This window comes from Falco naumanni, chromosome 6 (genome assembly GCF_017639655.2).
Source record: "Falco naumanni isolate bFalNau1 chromosome 6, bFalNau1.pat, whole genome shotgun sequence".
NCBI classification, from domain to species: Eukaryota; Metazoa; Chordata; class Aves; order Falconiformes; family Falconidae; genus Falco; species Falco naumanni.
The window spans coordinates 86778648-86794207 of record NC_054059.1 but is presented as its reverse complement, the minus strand read 5'-3'; positions in this window follow the sequence as shown (position 1 = coordinate 86794207).

Here is a 15560-nt window from a genome sequence, read left to right as displayed (position 1 = left end):
TTGGGGGATGGCCCACCAGCTCTCGGGTGCGCCTGCAGAGGAATGAAGGGGGGTTGATTGACATTGATAATATACAGCTGTGGCCGTGCTTCAAAGGCAGTGGGTTAATTAACGTGGACAATGTGCAGCTGTAGCTTGTTCCTGCTAAGTGGTTAAATAGGACTGAGGGGAGGGGTGTGTGGTTCTGGAGGAAAGAGGCCCTGGGTGAAGGGAGTCTGGGATGAAGCAGAGAGAAGGAGGAGTGTGGTGTGACCTCTGGAAGCTGGAGAAACAATGTGGAGAATAACCTTTAGTGGCAGCAGCTGGACTTATGGACAGTAGCATCTGACCCACAGAAAAGCCTTGTTGCAGCTTGCTAGTTTTGCCTGCATGGTGATGTGTGCCGGCATGTCTGGGTGTGTGACCGGCAGCACTGCTCCTGGGGGCTGCTGGTGCCGGGGCACCTCAAATCCTCGGGCACAATAGCAGGGAAGGGTGGGTGTGGGGGGGTGGACAGAATTACCTGATGTCAGATGAGAAAGGCCATGTTACATCATGCTGAAGGACAACCCCATGCTGATATCTTCTGTTTCTATAGCAGATGCTTAGAGAAAATGTACAAGCAAAGCAGTTTGGTGACTGGGGGAAATGGAGCAAGAGGGTGCTGTGTTGGCTGCGGAGTGCCATGTATGTGCTGCCATGTGTGTAGGGCTGTGGGAGAGTGATCTGTAGCCCAGTGAGCAACTGAGGAACCGAGCGGTCCTCAGGCTGCTCTGTGGCTCTGGGTCCCGAGGGTACCACCACGTTGCCTGGCCGCCTGCTTGGGGCTGGGCTGCGCAGGCTCTGTACTACGGGGGCGTAATTCATGCTTTAGATTCATCACTGTTGATGGAAAACTTGCATTGCTTTCAGCTGGGTCAAGGGGAAAAAGTCAGGTTTTCTGGTTGTTTTCAGTCATTTACTGAGTGGTTTCCCTTGGCCATTCACATGCACTGATGCTGCCCTGGGAGGTTGCTGTGGGCAGATTTTCTCTCCCAGTGGTCCCACTCCAGCCTGTTTTCTGCAAAGAAATCTGGCTGGTGACTGCAGAGGGATTTAGCTAAAGGCATCATTTGGAAGTGCGGTAGCCAGCAAGCATGCCAGCAAGGAAGGAACATTAGATAAGCACTCATTTCAAATCAAGTAATCTTATTTTTTTAGCTTGGACTTAAAGTAGCTGGAGTTGTCTTTGTACAGACATTGTGTTTTGGTCTTCATGAATAATATCTGTCAAATTTTTCAGGTGGTATCAGCTTGCTAAGATAAAGATGCTGAAGTCAGAAAGAGGCAGACAGCAATGTTATCAGTAATGCTGGCAGGCTTGCTGCTTGCTTCCAGCTGGTCAGAGACTTTTCCAGTGCCTTTTTGGAAAGCAATGGTAATTAGGGTTCACCTCAAGTTTTAGGCACACATTTTGAGTTACATTTGATTTGTTGTTGTCCCTTAAATTACTCCAGGAGCAACGATGTTAGCTTTTAGTTAGAGGGAGTTGAACTGCATTGCAGTATCTGTTTGGAACAAAAGTGGTACCAAAACACAGGAGAAAAACATGGGGGGTTATATAGTTTGCTAAGAAAAATAGATTCCACTTGAACAAAACTGTCTTAAAAAAAATAATCCCTAAACTGTGCTGTTTCTTTAAGCATGGTATAATTCCCCGTGTCCGTACCCATCAAGGTGTACTGACCTGATGTTGGAAGTAAAAACTCTCCAGGCCCCAGCAAACAGAACTTGTAGTGTGTAGCAGAGGTGATGGAAAATTAAAGAAATGCAGTGAGAGAAAAATGCAATGAATCAGTTTTTTAAAGCTTTGACCATCCTGAGTCTATCAAGCTGACTATGGAGTCTATCATGTGTGGGTTTATGTAAAACTCGCCCACTACTCAGCCCTTTCTCTGCTTCGTGCTGTAATCCTGTTCTCTGATGGCTAGGCTGTTTAAGCTTTGCTTAGACAGGTGATTTTTTTTACATAGCACAATTATGAAATACAGAGGCTGTTTCCCTGCACAATATATTCCAAATAGTCCCTGGTCACTGCAAGACTTTAATGAACTGAGTTCTGTTTTTCACAGAGGTTGTGCCAATTATGAGGATTTTTTTTTCCTGATTCAGAAATAAACCTCCCTTAAGACAAGAAGAGGGAAGGTCTTTTAGTTATGGATGTGGAGTCCTTGCTTGGCTTCCCTGCTGCACCAGAAATGGTGCCTGACCTTGGGCAAATCAGCCAGGGTTAGACTGATGTCCAGAGTTGGACTTTGTCATTATTGATCCTTGGGATATGACTCCTCATAAAAAAAAAAAAAGAAGAAAAAACTTGAATGTGACACTCTCCATGCATCTGCCTCTCCACTTCCCTACCTATAAGGGCTTAAAGAGTCTATATGTGTTCCCTTGGTGCGTTATTTGTAGGACAGCAGGAGAGCTAGGCACAGAAAATGTAGCTCTCAAAATACCGCCGATTACTTTAAAATACAAATGTTAGTCATGTCCCATATGACTGTGTCCTGACTGGTGACAGCGCTGTAGCTACATGCAATGTCTCTGTTCTATTCCTGCCATCGCTGGCTGCGGGATGAACTGCCATCACCATACTTATCATGATCACAGGTGTTGCCGGAGAGTTCCCCCACAACAGAGTTGCTGCTCAGGGGCAGAGCATGGTGAGCTGCCCGTGCCCAGGCTGTGCTTCTTCGGTCTGCACCCACAGGACTTCAGTAAATCTAAAGAACAGGCACAAAAAACAAAACCAAAAAACCAGGCAAATGCCTTTGGGTATTTCAGACCAAAGCCATGCTAACGTTCCTCTTTTCCTTCTTTTTAAATTGCTATTCTCTTCTTCCTATCAATAAAAATTTTCCCTTAGGAAAGTCCTTTTCTTTTTCAGTTCTGATTCTGCAAAGTTAATCAGCCTGAAAATATATTTGAGATGGCTGGTTTGGAAAATGCTCCCTAGAAGAACATCTAAGTGTGTATTTTTCCTGCCCTAAGCATAAAAAATGCACCTTACCTGAAAATCTGTAGTTGGCTGTTCTTGCCATGCAGCATGGGGGTTTCTGTTTCTCCCCACAACAGTGGTGTGTAAGCCATGCCTATGTGACCCCCATTAGTATTTCATGGGGAAAGTTCAATGTTTTTATTTGCTCTGCGCTCGTGATCAACTTGGACAAATCAATTCTAATTCCATCATTCCTTAGACTTTCTGTAGGTTTTAATAAGGACCTTAGAGATTCCTTCCCCTCCCCCCAAAAAAAGAATAACTCAGGCTTAGCAATTAGGCTTCATACAGTCGCTGCTCAGACAGAGGAACCTAACAAGTTCTTTATAGTTCCCAGGAGACCAATTAACCTTCTTTTAAATATATCTCTATATAGCTACAGAGACGGGCACGCACAGAAACGCGCATACACACAGGCTTTGCTGTATTCTCAGACCGCCCAGCCCCTTGTTAACTGTGTTCTGGTGGGGCTCAGCAAGAGACCAGGGCTGAACCATCCTGCCTGAGTCCTTTTTAACTCCAAAGATGCCTAAATTGGGGCAGAGCACCATCTCTTCTGATTTCTTTGCCCCCAAGACAGCAGGGAGGGGATGACCACACAGCCTCTTCTTTGCTTGCAGTTGCCCTCTGTCTCCTGGGCTCAGATGCTGGCTGGTGTCCTTACCTGGGGGCAGGGGTCCTGCCCCCCTGTCACTGCTTTAGGGGGGCTGGCAGACCAGAGGGATGAGCAGTGTTCTCTGCCTCCGCCCCTCCAATTCGACGGCTCTGATTCCTGCTCCCCAGAGGCTCTGAATCGGAAGGTGGCAATTTTACATTCCTCTTGGAGGAAAACCGCACTTTAAATCACAGGTGATTCCTCTTGACAATTCCACTTGACTTTCAGAGCAGGAGCCAGGAGACGGTAATAGAGAAGGGCGTCTGATGAGAAAATTAGCGGAGCTCCACTCTTCCCCTCCCCCAGGCCCTGTGCTCTGCTCTGTGCTGTAGTTGTCTGCTCACTTTTAATGAAGCTCCTTTTGATGAAGCATTTTTAATATTGCCTTCCCCTTGCAGTAGGTGCCAGGTGTGGTGGTAAGCATCCCTTGATGACACAGGTAGAGGAGATGTCTGGCCTGATCCGCCCTGTGCTGTCCCTTGCCCGCTGGGGACACCCAAGTGATGTGTTGCAAAGTCACGGAGCTGCCATCCCTCCCGCTGGCAGGAGCCCACAGCGAAGGGTGGAAAGGTGGGTGGTCTTTGGGGAGAGTCGCAGCATCACACAGCTGTGGGGAGGAATTGATCTCTGTGCCTGTGGTGGTCTGCACAGAGGCGAGGGACAGCTGGTGGTCTGGGAACTGGAGTAGCTGAGGTGATGGGGACTGCGTGGAAGGGAGCAGTCGTTGCTGGGGGGTCACTTCTGCTTCTCCTAGGCAATCCCATTCTCCCATTAGGATGCCAGGGCCCTGTTGTGCTTCAGTTTCCTTTACAAAGTCACGTCAAACTCTGGGGAGAAAGTCTTCAGTGAGGGACTGGCAGTGTCTGGATTTCTGTTCTCTTTAATGTCATCAACGTCTTGTACCCAGCTTATTCCCAATGTAGAGCTGGGATCCAAACACTGTTACTGGGGTGTGATGTTCCCCATCATGCTAACAGGAATGCTGAATGAGGGTAATTCTCTGTCACAAGTTGGAAATGTTAATTTCTGAACATCTGTGGCTGAACACACTAGTAAATAATGGCATTTTGAAAGGTCAGTGCAATGAGGGTGTACAAAGACATGGTTTTTTTCATCCTTACCAAATGTTTTCTGTGGGGACTGTTACATAATTTGTGAAAAATAGACAAAAATCCGATTTTGTATTTGCTGCAAAGACCAGAGGAATGCTGATCCAAAGTCTGGGATGGGGCAGCCCGCCAGCCACAGGCAAGGATGCCGCCTTGCTTTATGGCTGGCAGATGGGAAGATGGATAAAAATCCTTCAGATGGGCATTGTCCAAATTAATTTCATCAGAGCCCCAAAGCTCTTCGTGCAAGCCATGTAATGTGACTGTGATGCACCCAGGCCACAAAGCTGCTTGTTTCACCATTTCAGTCTAAAGCCTTGGCAAAGCGTGTCCTTCCAAGGTGGTGAAGTTCATCAACAGAGCAACATCTCTGCTGTGGAACAACCCTTTGAAACCTGCTGCTAAGTCACAAGAAATGATGGTTATTGGGTGGTGGGAGGAAGGAACTGGTCCTGCTCGTGACTTGGAAAAAGGCCCTTTTGCTGACAAGCCTCTGGTCGGTGTTTGCAGAGCTGCAGAAAAGTCTAGAGCTCTGCAGACCTACAGACTGACTCCAACCTAGCCCATGGCTCGGGGGCTTTAACCTGCACCGCTTTGCTCTTGACTGAGCTCTGTCAGACCGTCACCCAGCTGGGCAAGTAGCTCTATTCAAGCCAGAGCCAAAGGAGGAGCCGAGGGAGGCAAAGACAAGGGTTTTGCTCCTGCCTGGTGTGACGATGCCTTCAGCCAACACCTTTCTCCCACGTGTGGGAATGCAGCAACAAGCCAAAGCCAGCACTAGAGCACACTGCATTTTTCACAGCACAGCACAAAGGTGCCTTGGGACACTTGTTGAGGCTCTACCTCCTGCTGCAGTGAGCGTTTCGGGAGCTGCAGGGACCTTCCCATTTACCCGCTCTGCACCACAGGGAAACCGGTGCCTTCCTCACCGTCCCCTTGGTGTCCTGCCCTGCCAGGGACCCAGCCTCCCAGGAGGGGCCATCACTTCTCAAGCTGTTGAGGTTTTACCCTTGTAACAAGATGTCAAGTGTCCAGCATCTATTGAGGGGGGAACAGAGAGCAAAAATTTATATAAAAAAAAACACCCCAAACCAAACAAATAATAAATTCTGAAGTGGAATGGAAGTGCTTAGCTTGCTGTTCCACTCTTGGCGCATGTCGGAGAACAATGGTTAAGCAGGACAAGTCTTCAGCTGCTGTGTTGGCTTTGGATCGTGGCAGCTTTTTTGTGCCCGTCGCTCCCTGGCACTGGTTGAGCCCAGCCAGTCCTGGCACTGGCTGCCTGCCCCTAAAGCCCTGAGTGCGCCAGGCTCAGCTGCTGCTGCTGTTCTGTGGCACAGGGCTTGGCAGCCTGGGGGTGCCCACAGGGGCAGGATTTGCAAAAGGCGCCTGAGGAAAGCGAATATTGTTGTTACCAGGCTTGAACACCCTCTGCCATCTGCAACTCCCACAAAAAAGCTCATGCAGGCTGCCAGAGGAAAGGGGTGGAAACCCCAAACTGCCTCCGGCTGGCAGATGTTCCCAGGCAGAGATGCCCAGGTTTGGCCCCCGTGCCCCTGTGCCACCTTCACCCAGCCCTGCCGGGTACCCCAGGCACCACGTGAAATTTCTCACAGCAAAATCTCACTGCGTGAAGCAGCCCAGCTCCTTGCCAGCCGACAGGACCTTGCAGCCAAGCAAAGCTTTGGGGATGTGGTCAGGTGTGTGATTTCTTAGAGAAATGGGTTTACAGCTTTCCCATCTGAAACACACCGGTTATTTGGGGTTTAATTACAAGTTACCTTACTGCGTGCTTTAAAAAAAAAAAAAAAAAAAAAAGTTCTACTCTGTCTTGCCTGGGAAATAATGTCTAGGGTCATAGAGGGAATTTAAAGCTCAAAGGTTTACAATCCCAGTGAGATAAGGCAGCGTAACAGCCTCCACACTTTATGGTGCTAGCTTATGAAGAGGTCAAAATGTCTTAGCATGAGGGTCAATTTCACTGAAAGTTCCTGTTTGAGGAAGGGAAAATACATCCCAAATCTTCATCGATAGCTTTGATATAGCTACTAGATTATAGGGGTTTGGGGGTTTTTGGCTCTAGCCCCAGTGGGTTTCTGCTTCCAGAAATGAATCTGGAAATGAGACGGTGACACTGTGTGTTCGGTGCCTTTGCAGGGGCGAGCAAAGCGCTGTCATGTTCATCCTCTCCGCAGCCCACCCGGTGCTGCTCTGCCCTTACACTGCTGGCAAGTCCGTGAGTGTCCATCTACCTCCATGAACTGGGACTGGTTTTGCCACCCTCTTTGTTTCCCCTCGATCGCACCTCTCTGTGGTGTAGTGCTGCCTGCCCCCTGCTCCAGTGGCACTGGCCTCGGTTACTACAATGTGTAACCACATTGCACTGGGACATGTCACGGACACTGTGCACAGGCAACATCACTGTCCTAGTGTCTGGGTGATACACAGTGGTGAAAATGGCTGGCTCAGAACAGCCTTGAAAGCATCTTAATGAGAAACTGAGGGCAGCTTTGCAATGACTTCCTAGGGGGGCTCACACACCTTGCCCTTGATGTCTGCACTGACCTGCCACAGAGAGCTGGGGAGCCTGCCTCTTGGGCCGGCGTATGTTGCAAACATATGGAAAAAACTGGAAAGCAAACTATTAACAGGACATGAAAGCAAGATAGGAATTGTTCAGAGGGGCAAGAAATAAATACTTCACAGAATGCGCCATGAGTGCATAGGTGAAGTTACTGGGTGGAGCAATCAGCCCCAGAACAGTTGTTTGCCCTGTGGGGGTGTTTCAGTGCCCCGGTACTCTCGCATTACCTGCATCGCCATCAGAGATGTCAGGGGCCAAGCCCTCTTGCTAGGTGAGGGCTGTATTTAGCATGCCCACAGTGTTGTTCCTGGGACCATCCCGCTCCGCAGCCCACTTTGTGCCACTGCAGTGCCAGTTGTGGAGCAGGCTGGGGTCGGTGCTCCTGCTGTTTTGGCCTGGCCAGCAGGGAGAATAAAGTCCCATGGATGTAAAGTCTGCAACGCCGAGGCTTAGAGGCTGCCCAGAACCTTTTCTGTGGATTTCACAGCATCTTAATGGCTTTATGTATAACCTTCAGAAATGTTCTTTGAGCTTCTGGAAACTGAGGGCCGGCGTGAGTCCCAGCTACGCCAGCCCGCGGGAGCAGCAGGAGTCACCAGCCGCAAGGCCAGGAGCCAAACTGTTCCCTTTCTCATTATTTGCATAATTGCAATGCCTGCCATTGTCCTTGGAAATTAGGAGAAAATTATGTTTACAGTGTCTTGCTTGGCTCCCGTGGTGCTGCTTGCTGGGTATTGCGAGGTTTCCATCAAATGTGGGTTTGGAGCAGGCAGCTTGCACTTTAATAAAAACAGGGCTGTGAATCTTCCCGCAGCTGCTGTTACTCCCTTCGGAGCTGTGCCCCTGGGCATCCAGGTCCAGCACAGAGAGAGGAGTGAGCTGAGCACCGTGCAGGGATGGGCACTGAAGGACAAGGGCGGGGGAAAAGCACTGCTACTCCTCCAGCACCGCTGGGCACGCTTGCTTTAAGCAAGCTGCAAGGGGCAGGCTGCAAGGGGCCATGCTGGGCGGTGCAGAGCATCCAACGGCACCGGTGTGGAGGATTCCAGAGCACAACCCAGCGAGCAGGGTGGCTTGTGTGCTCCCCTCCTCTCTCCTTTATTATAACTACAATCAGTAATTTATCTTTTAACGAACTAAATAGAGGAAAACGTCAGGTTTTCTCCCATCTCCCTGATTTCTCGTCATTCAGAGAATGAAGCTGAGCGGGGATGAGGCAGGGACTGGGACAGCCCCTGCTCCTTTTAAAGTGAGTGACAAAGGCCCTCCATCGCTGGAGGTATGAGCCGTCCTCCCCGCAGCAAACCCCGAGCCCTGCCAACCATACCCATGCTGTACTTGGCTCTCTAGGAGATAGAAATGGAAATATGAATGTGTGCCAGACACACACAGCTGCATACATTCAGCTGCCAGTCGGTTGGCATGAAACCGTCAATCTGAGGCAAAACATGGATGCCAAACCCATGCAATGTGTCCACAGATGAGATGCACGTAAACATGTATGAAAATGACTGCAGGTCTTGTCCCTGGATACGGGCATCCACTGGGGATGGACCAGTTTTGGCCATCTCGGAGCTTTTCCTAAGCTGGCTTTTGCCAGGGTTGGTCTCGAAGGGAGGGTGGGTAGGACCTCCAAGCCACCTACTTGCTTTTGGAGGTTATGAAAATGGCCTTTGAGCAATGTAGCACGTTCGTGTGGTCACAGCCAGTATAGCATTGCTCAGTGGTTAAATAGTAGATGTCAGCTTCCAAAACTGCCAGATTGGCAACCGTCAGGAACACTAACAGATACCATAAAACTTAAAATCCACTTACAGACGGCTTTTGCTAGAGGAACTAAACATTAACTTTGTGTTCACCCGAGAGACTGGGGGCTGCTGAATTTTCTTGCTCCTCTCCCACCTCAGCACCTTCCAGGATGCTACCAGCCAAAATGAGCCTGAGGTCCCGGGAGCCCCAGTGGTTTGCGGGCAGATGTGGGAGAGGATCCAGCCTGAGCACCTCCTTCTCCTTCTCCTTCTCCTTCTCCTTCTCCTTCTCCTTCTCCTTCTCCTTCTCCTTCTCCTTCTCCTTCTCCTTCTCCTTCTCCTTCTCCTTCTCCTTCTCCTTCTCCTTCTCCTTCTCCTTCTCCTTCTCCTTCTCCTTCTCCTTCTCCTTCTCCTTCTCCTTCTCCTGCTTTACCAGTAGCTGGGGAGCTTGTTCAGGACCCCGCAAGGAGGTGAGGCCAGTCAACTTTCCATCTTAAACCCTCTCCTGATGTTTAGCCTGGCAAGTTACTGGTTTTAAAGCCAAGTTAAGACAGTCATGGCTAGGGCATTAGCTTGCAAGAGGTGCCAATGATTTCAAGCAGGTCTCATAAGGACACCAGCCTTTTGCCAGGCATGAGCCCCTGCTTTCGCTCCATGCCCGAAACCTCTCCTGGCAGCCTTGTCCCAATCCAGAGGTGTGTAGCACAGAGGTCTGTAAGGCTTCAGAATGGACCAAGAGCCAATCGGTTTTGTTTTCAGCTCATGTAGAGCTCCTCACCACCAGTTTGGCCTTAGACAAAGTCTAGGACTTGCACGAACCCATTTTTCTCTGGTTTTGTCACTGTGAGGCACTTTAATACTCATGCGGCTGCATGATAACAGCAATGAAGATAAATTACCTCAAAAACAGGCAATAAGCCTTTTAGCTCTTTAGAGCAAATCAGAGCTATTCTGAGCAGCCCACAGACGAGAGAAATGGCTGTTTGTCTTAATTTACAGCTCCTGTGGAGGGACACCAGCATGCAAATTCACTGGCCCAGGGGCAACAGCTAAGGCAGTGCTGGAGTCACAGCATTAGCTGCAGGGAGAGGAGGAAGAAGAGGAGGAAGGAGAGGAGACTCCCTCCTCCCTGCCAACACACCATCTCGCTAAGTGCTGCCCTTTGCCTCTATAGCCGCTGGGATATTTTTCATTTGGAAGACCTGGTCACTGTAGATGACTGCATCCCCTGCCACCGAGCCTGCCAGCCCTGCCACCGAGCTGGTGTGACAACAAGGGAGAAGAAAGGGCTGGTTTAAATGCTCACCAGACTGTCAACCAAATATCCAGCTGCCTCGCACACTGATGGGTCCCTCCTAAAGGAGGGAATACGAGGGAATCATCTGCTGGCATACGATGTGTCTTAAAGGAGGTTTTAAACAATTTCCTTTTTTGTCTTCCTCACAAGAAAGAAGACTAGTTGTTTTCTTCCAACAGGAAGAACACAATGGCCTTATCAGGGCTTACCTAGGTGTCAGTGAGCTTTTCAGATTTGCCCAGAGAGCTAATTCCCATCTTGCCCTGCAAGTGAGGTGCTGCCTTAATTATCAGCAGGGAGCACCACACACTGCAGGAGGTGAGCAGGTATGGACACACCTTGGCAGAAGCTTAGGGGCTGGCTGAACCTGCCCCCAGCACCTCTCTGAGAGAAGTGTGTCTTCAGGAATGGACACAAACTCTTTTTATGATTCATAGATTGTGTTATATATATATATATGCATGGTGGCCAAGGGAAATCTCATGCAATTACTAGAGATTGCCAAAAAAAAATTATCTACAAACACATTTTTATCATTTGTTTGGTCTCAGGTTTTCCCCTTGCTCACACGTGCAGGCAGAGCAGTCCCTGCTAACACAGGGAGGCATGAATGTGTAACCCCTGTGTACAAGTATGAGCCTGACCCGTTCAGGCTGAGTGACGGTGGTTTTTTTCTGTTTCTGGACAGCGGCAGGGCAGAAGCTAATGGTGCTATGCTTGGTTGTGATATTTCTGTCATTATTAGCAAACCCTGCCATTCCTTATCGTTTTCTGGTGAATTTGCTTCCCAGCAATACTCGCTGAGTAGAACCCCTTTGGTGGTTTTATTTTCAGGTTTGATCTTGCTCACCCTCAATATTACAGTGACACATCCTCTCGTGAGTCAAAGGCACTGTCTTCTCTGCTGTGTCGTAAATGCTCTCATCCAAAGTGAAATAGTCAGGAGGAGGAGGCAGGTATATTGGTAAGATAAAAGTAAACATTTAATGCCACTATAGTTTGATTTTCTTTTCCAGACATCATATTTTTGACAATGTTTCACACCTCAGATACCACAAAAGGGATATTTTTTTAGCCAGCAAACAATAAACTTTACAATTTTAATGGCAAAAGGCTCAATGCATTCGTTGACCAACTTGGAAATGGCTGTGACTTTCCACATTTTGGACTTGTCCTCATGCTGTTCTTTCTTTTTCTATTTTTTTTTCTCCATAAGATTTAGTTGATAAAATATATATATCTACTACTGATACATCCTCTTCTGGAATTACCCACTGGTGGGACCAGCAGAAGTTCTATATCCATCAGTTTGTCTCCTCCTTAGCCCTATTTTATACCACTGTTATAATGAGAAAGAACATAGCCACAGACAGTGTGAAATGGATTTAGCAAACATACACTTCAATGCATAGCACTTAGATAAGCATTTCCAACCATGATGTGTAAATAAATTATAAAATACAAGCAACTCTATAAAACAAGAACATCCTGAGTTTACAAATAAATTATATCCTTCATACATAGAATATGATGTGGATGTTAGTAACCAGCAGTTTCAGCTATGGGAGGAAAGGAAGTAAAACATAGAAAAGTTAGTATCTATGCATACATAAAACATATATGTATGTGTGCTATATGTAAATACTCACACACATACATATACAATATAGAGGGTGAATACATCAATATCTATAGTATATAGAGAATATGTAATATAGCTGAAACTGCCTCAAGCACCAATTTATTACCATTGTTATAAAGTTTGCTCAATACTGAAGTAGGACCACTCAAAGTAAGATGGTTTGAGTTGTGTTTTATTTCCTGTCCAGGAGGGTTTTGGAGGTGGTTAGAAATATTATAGGTGAATGCTACTATCTCGCTTTCAGCACCTCCATTCTTTGTAGAATCATCATCCCCTTTGTCAGCTTCAAAATATGTTGCCTAAGTGAGCACAAGTCTGCTGTCCGTGGCAAAAACTGGATTGACTTCAATGGGGTTGGGAAAAGGGTGCTACGTTTTCAAGGGAAACTGATTTTTCTTTTTTTTTTTTTTTTTTAAGCTGGCTTGAGAAGGAGAAAGAAGAAAAGATAAAGACAATAATAAAATGGTTTATTATTTCCAAGTGCAGGGACGGAAGCTCAGATAACCCTGGGATGAGCGCACAATAAATGCAAGAGATAGAGATTATTAACTTTGCACTAACAAATCATTCACAGTTTTGTTTGCCATAGTTATTTGGAAACCTGTTTCAAATCTTGCGATAGCTAGCAACAGGCAGCCTTGCGTCTCCAAAAACTGCTGGGTGTTGGAACAAAGCAAAGACTGTGAGGACATCAGGATTAAGCAAGGTATGTTGCCCAGTGGGTTGGAGAAGTAGCGTCTTTCTGGTCATCACCACGTCTGTTGGTACCCAGCAATATGAATGCTTTGATCTCTGCAGTGAGCTGGTGTATCCCTGATGCTGTGCAACTGTCCCTCTCATTTGAACTGGCTTCAGCAGGTCACAAAACCTGGGGTTTATGAGAATCTTATTTGCTTTGGTAGTGCAGAAGCTTCAAGTAACAATTTTAAAGCTATTACGACTAAACAGCAAGCTTTCTCTCACAGACAGCAATGAGTCCAGGCTTTCAGTTGATATAACTATGCTGTATGCCTCATGCATATGCAGAAACTTATTTATTTTCTTATTCAAATTGTTTTACATTTAACAGCTGTGATTGTAAACTATCTTGCCTTTAATTCATGACACCCTGAAATACAGAGTAGTTTATTTGGATTACTTTTACGGGCTTGAACGTTTCAATGACAGGCTCTACATGGGCACTGCAGCAGCTTGGCTTGGAGACCAAAGAATGTGGGGAAGAAAGGACCTTTAGAAGAAGCCTTCAAAAGTGTTTCAAGCATACGTTTTCCCTATAGTGTGTCCTAAGTCAGCTTCATGCTGGGGAGTGCAAGGAGAAGGGTTTTATAGGTGTTCCTTGGCGGTGGAAGGGAAAGTGATGTTGTTGCCGTTAGTGCACAGCTGTGCCAGCTGCCCACAGTGCCATGTGAGGGGGCTGTCTCTCTCAGGCTGTGTGTATATACCTTTGTCTGTATGTACATATGCCTCATGGTTACAGTTATTTTTAGCTCAGAAAAAAAAGAAGCAAGGAAATTAGAAACATTTGTAGAAGGTGATGTTTGTACAGGAGTCTACATCCTTCAGCTGTCATAAGATTTTAATTCTGTGCCACACATAACAGTCTCTATTTTAAGACAAACCATATTATCAAGATAAATGAAAAAAAAAAATCACTTCAGGATGGACTGAGCCTATCCTGTGAGCAAGCTTGGGACTTGATGTGCATTACTCCCAGCATCACTTCCAACTTTCTGCCTCTGTAATTGCCATGTGCAGAGATTAAAGAAAAAAATACCAATGTGTATCTTTCATCCTTTTCTGTACGTTACCTGCAGCTCCCACTCAGCTTGCTTCATGTCAGGGGATCACGCTGCTGCTCTTTACCAGTTACTGTTTTACAGAGCTGCAAGTTTTAGAAGTCAGGTTGTACAGCAGTGGGAGCCTCCAAGGCTGGATGGAAGCCAGTAGATGTTCCATGACAGACCTGTGTGTGGCCCTCACGCAAAACAAAGGGGTATCAAATAGGTAAGAGAAGCATATTGTTCAACTATATAACTAGTAGCACGGTAAATACCCAAAGAAATAGCAGGTGGATTATTTTTCCTTTTCTTCCCAACTGGGTTTACTCTGCTATAACTCTCCTGCCTCTGATTTGTGTCTCAGCTATAGGAGTGCAGGTGACATGAGAACAGATCCGTTACGAAGATCCTGAGCATCGCTTTGCTTCCTTGCCTTGGTATGGAATAACACTCTAGATCGCTTCAATCCAAATTAATTGACAGGGAATCATTTTGAGTCAAATATAAGGCATGCGTAGCAGAAAACATGTGTTGTTATGACAAGCCCACCAGGAATCGGGGCTTTCCCACATCCTCAGGGATACGAAGTGAACTGGCACCTGGCATCAGTGGATGGGCAACCCGTGGCTTTCTGCCTGCTGCAAGCCCTCACACAGACCGGCGGGGTGCCTGGGTCCATGTCACAGCCACACTCTCCTCTCCAAGGCTTTGCTCGAATTTGTAGCTGTGGGGCAAGTCCTGCCGCCTGTGTAAATTAGGTCCATGTGTGCCCAGAGGAGCAGTTCTCAGCTGGAGACCCCCATGCCCATGCCCGTGCAGTGGCCATGTGGAGCAGCACGGGTGTCCCCAGCCTCTTCACAACCTGACGATGAAGAACTGGTGAGTTCTTAATAAAGAGCTAACTCTCAAACCTAAGGATGGTAACACTGCTGTTTCCTACTAAAGCCGTCCCAGGGAAATATGTTTGACATGTGAATATGCAAATAATTAAGCATTACACTCGTGTTGCTTTTGTGTATTCAGGGCAACTTGGTGTCTTCTAGAAAATCAGCATAAAACCAGCATTATGCTGGCAATTCCTTAAGGAACGGGACTTCCTGAGCGACTTGCAGAAGTGTATGGATCTTCTGTAAAACTCTGGCTCCTGTAGACTACAATCAATTTCATAATAGCATCCTGATGCTTTTAATGATCTGTTTTGCAGCTATTTGAAGTATAACAATATCAATTCTGTAGTAAAAAGCTATTTTCAACAAGAAAACATTTCAGAGGTGTTCAATCTCCGTACATTTTCATTCTCTTTTATTCATAAACCCACCACAATATAGTGGCAGATTCTGAACTGCGCTGACAGAAAGTCAAAAAAGCGAGAGTAAGTATGGTTTTTAGGATATGAATACTAGTAGATGATGAGAATGTTAATGGCTAATCTAATTAAGTCCTCAGAAATAAAATATTTGTGGGAACTGTGATTCTCCTCAGTTAGTACATAACTTTCAGTGTGACAAGTCCATCCTTGGCATAATCCATTTGGTTTCAGGAATCCTTTTGGCCCATCATGATAAACAGGGCAAACATATGCTCTTAGTATTTAAAATGATGGCTAGAAAGACAGGCTTTTTGCTATGCTTCCTAATCCACAGAGGTACTAAATCTAGAGACAATGAATAATTGAGTTAATTATGCTGGCGAATATTACACGTAATACTAGATATTTTACAACACCTCTGAAAC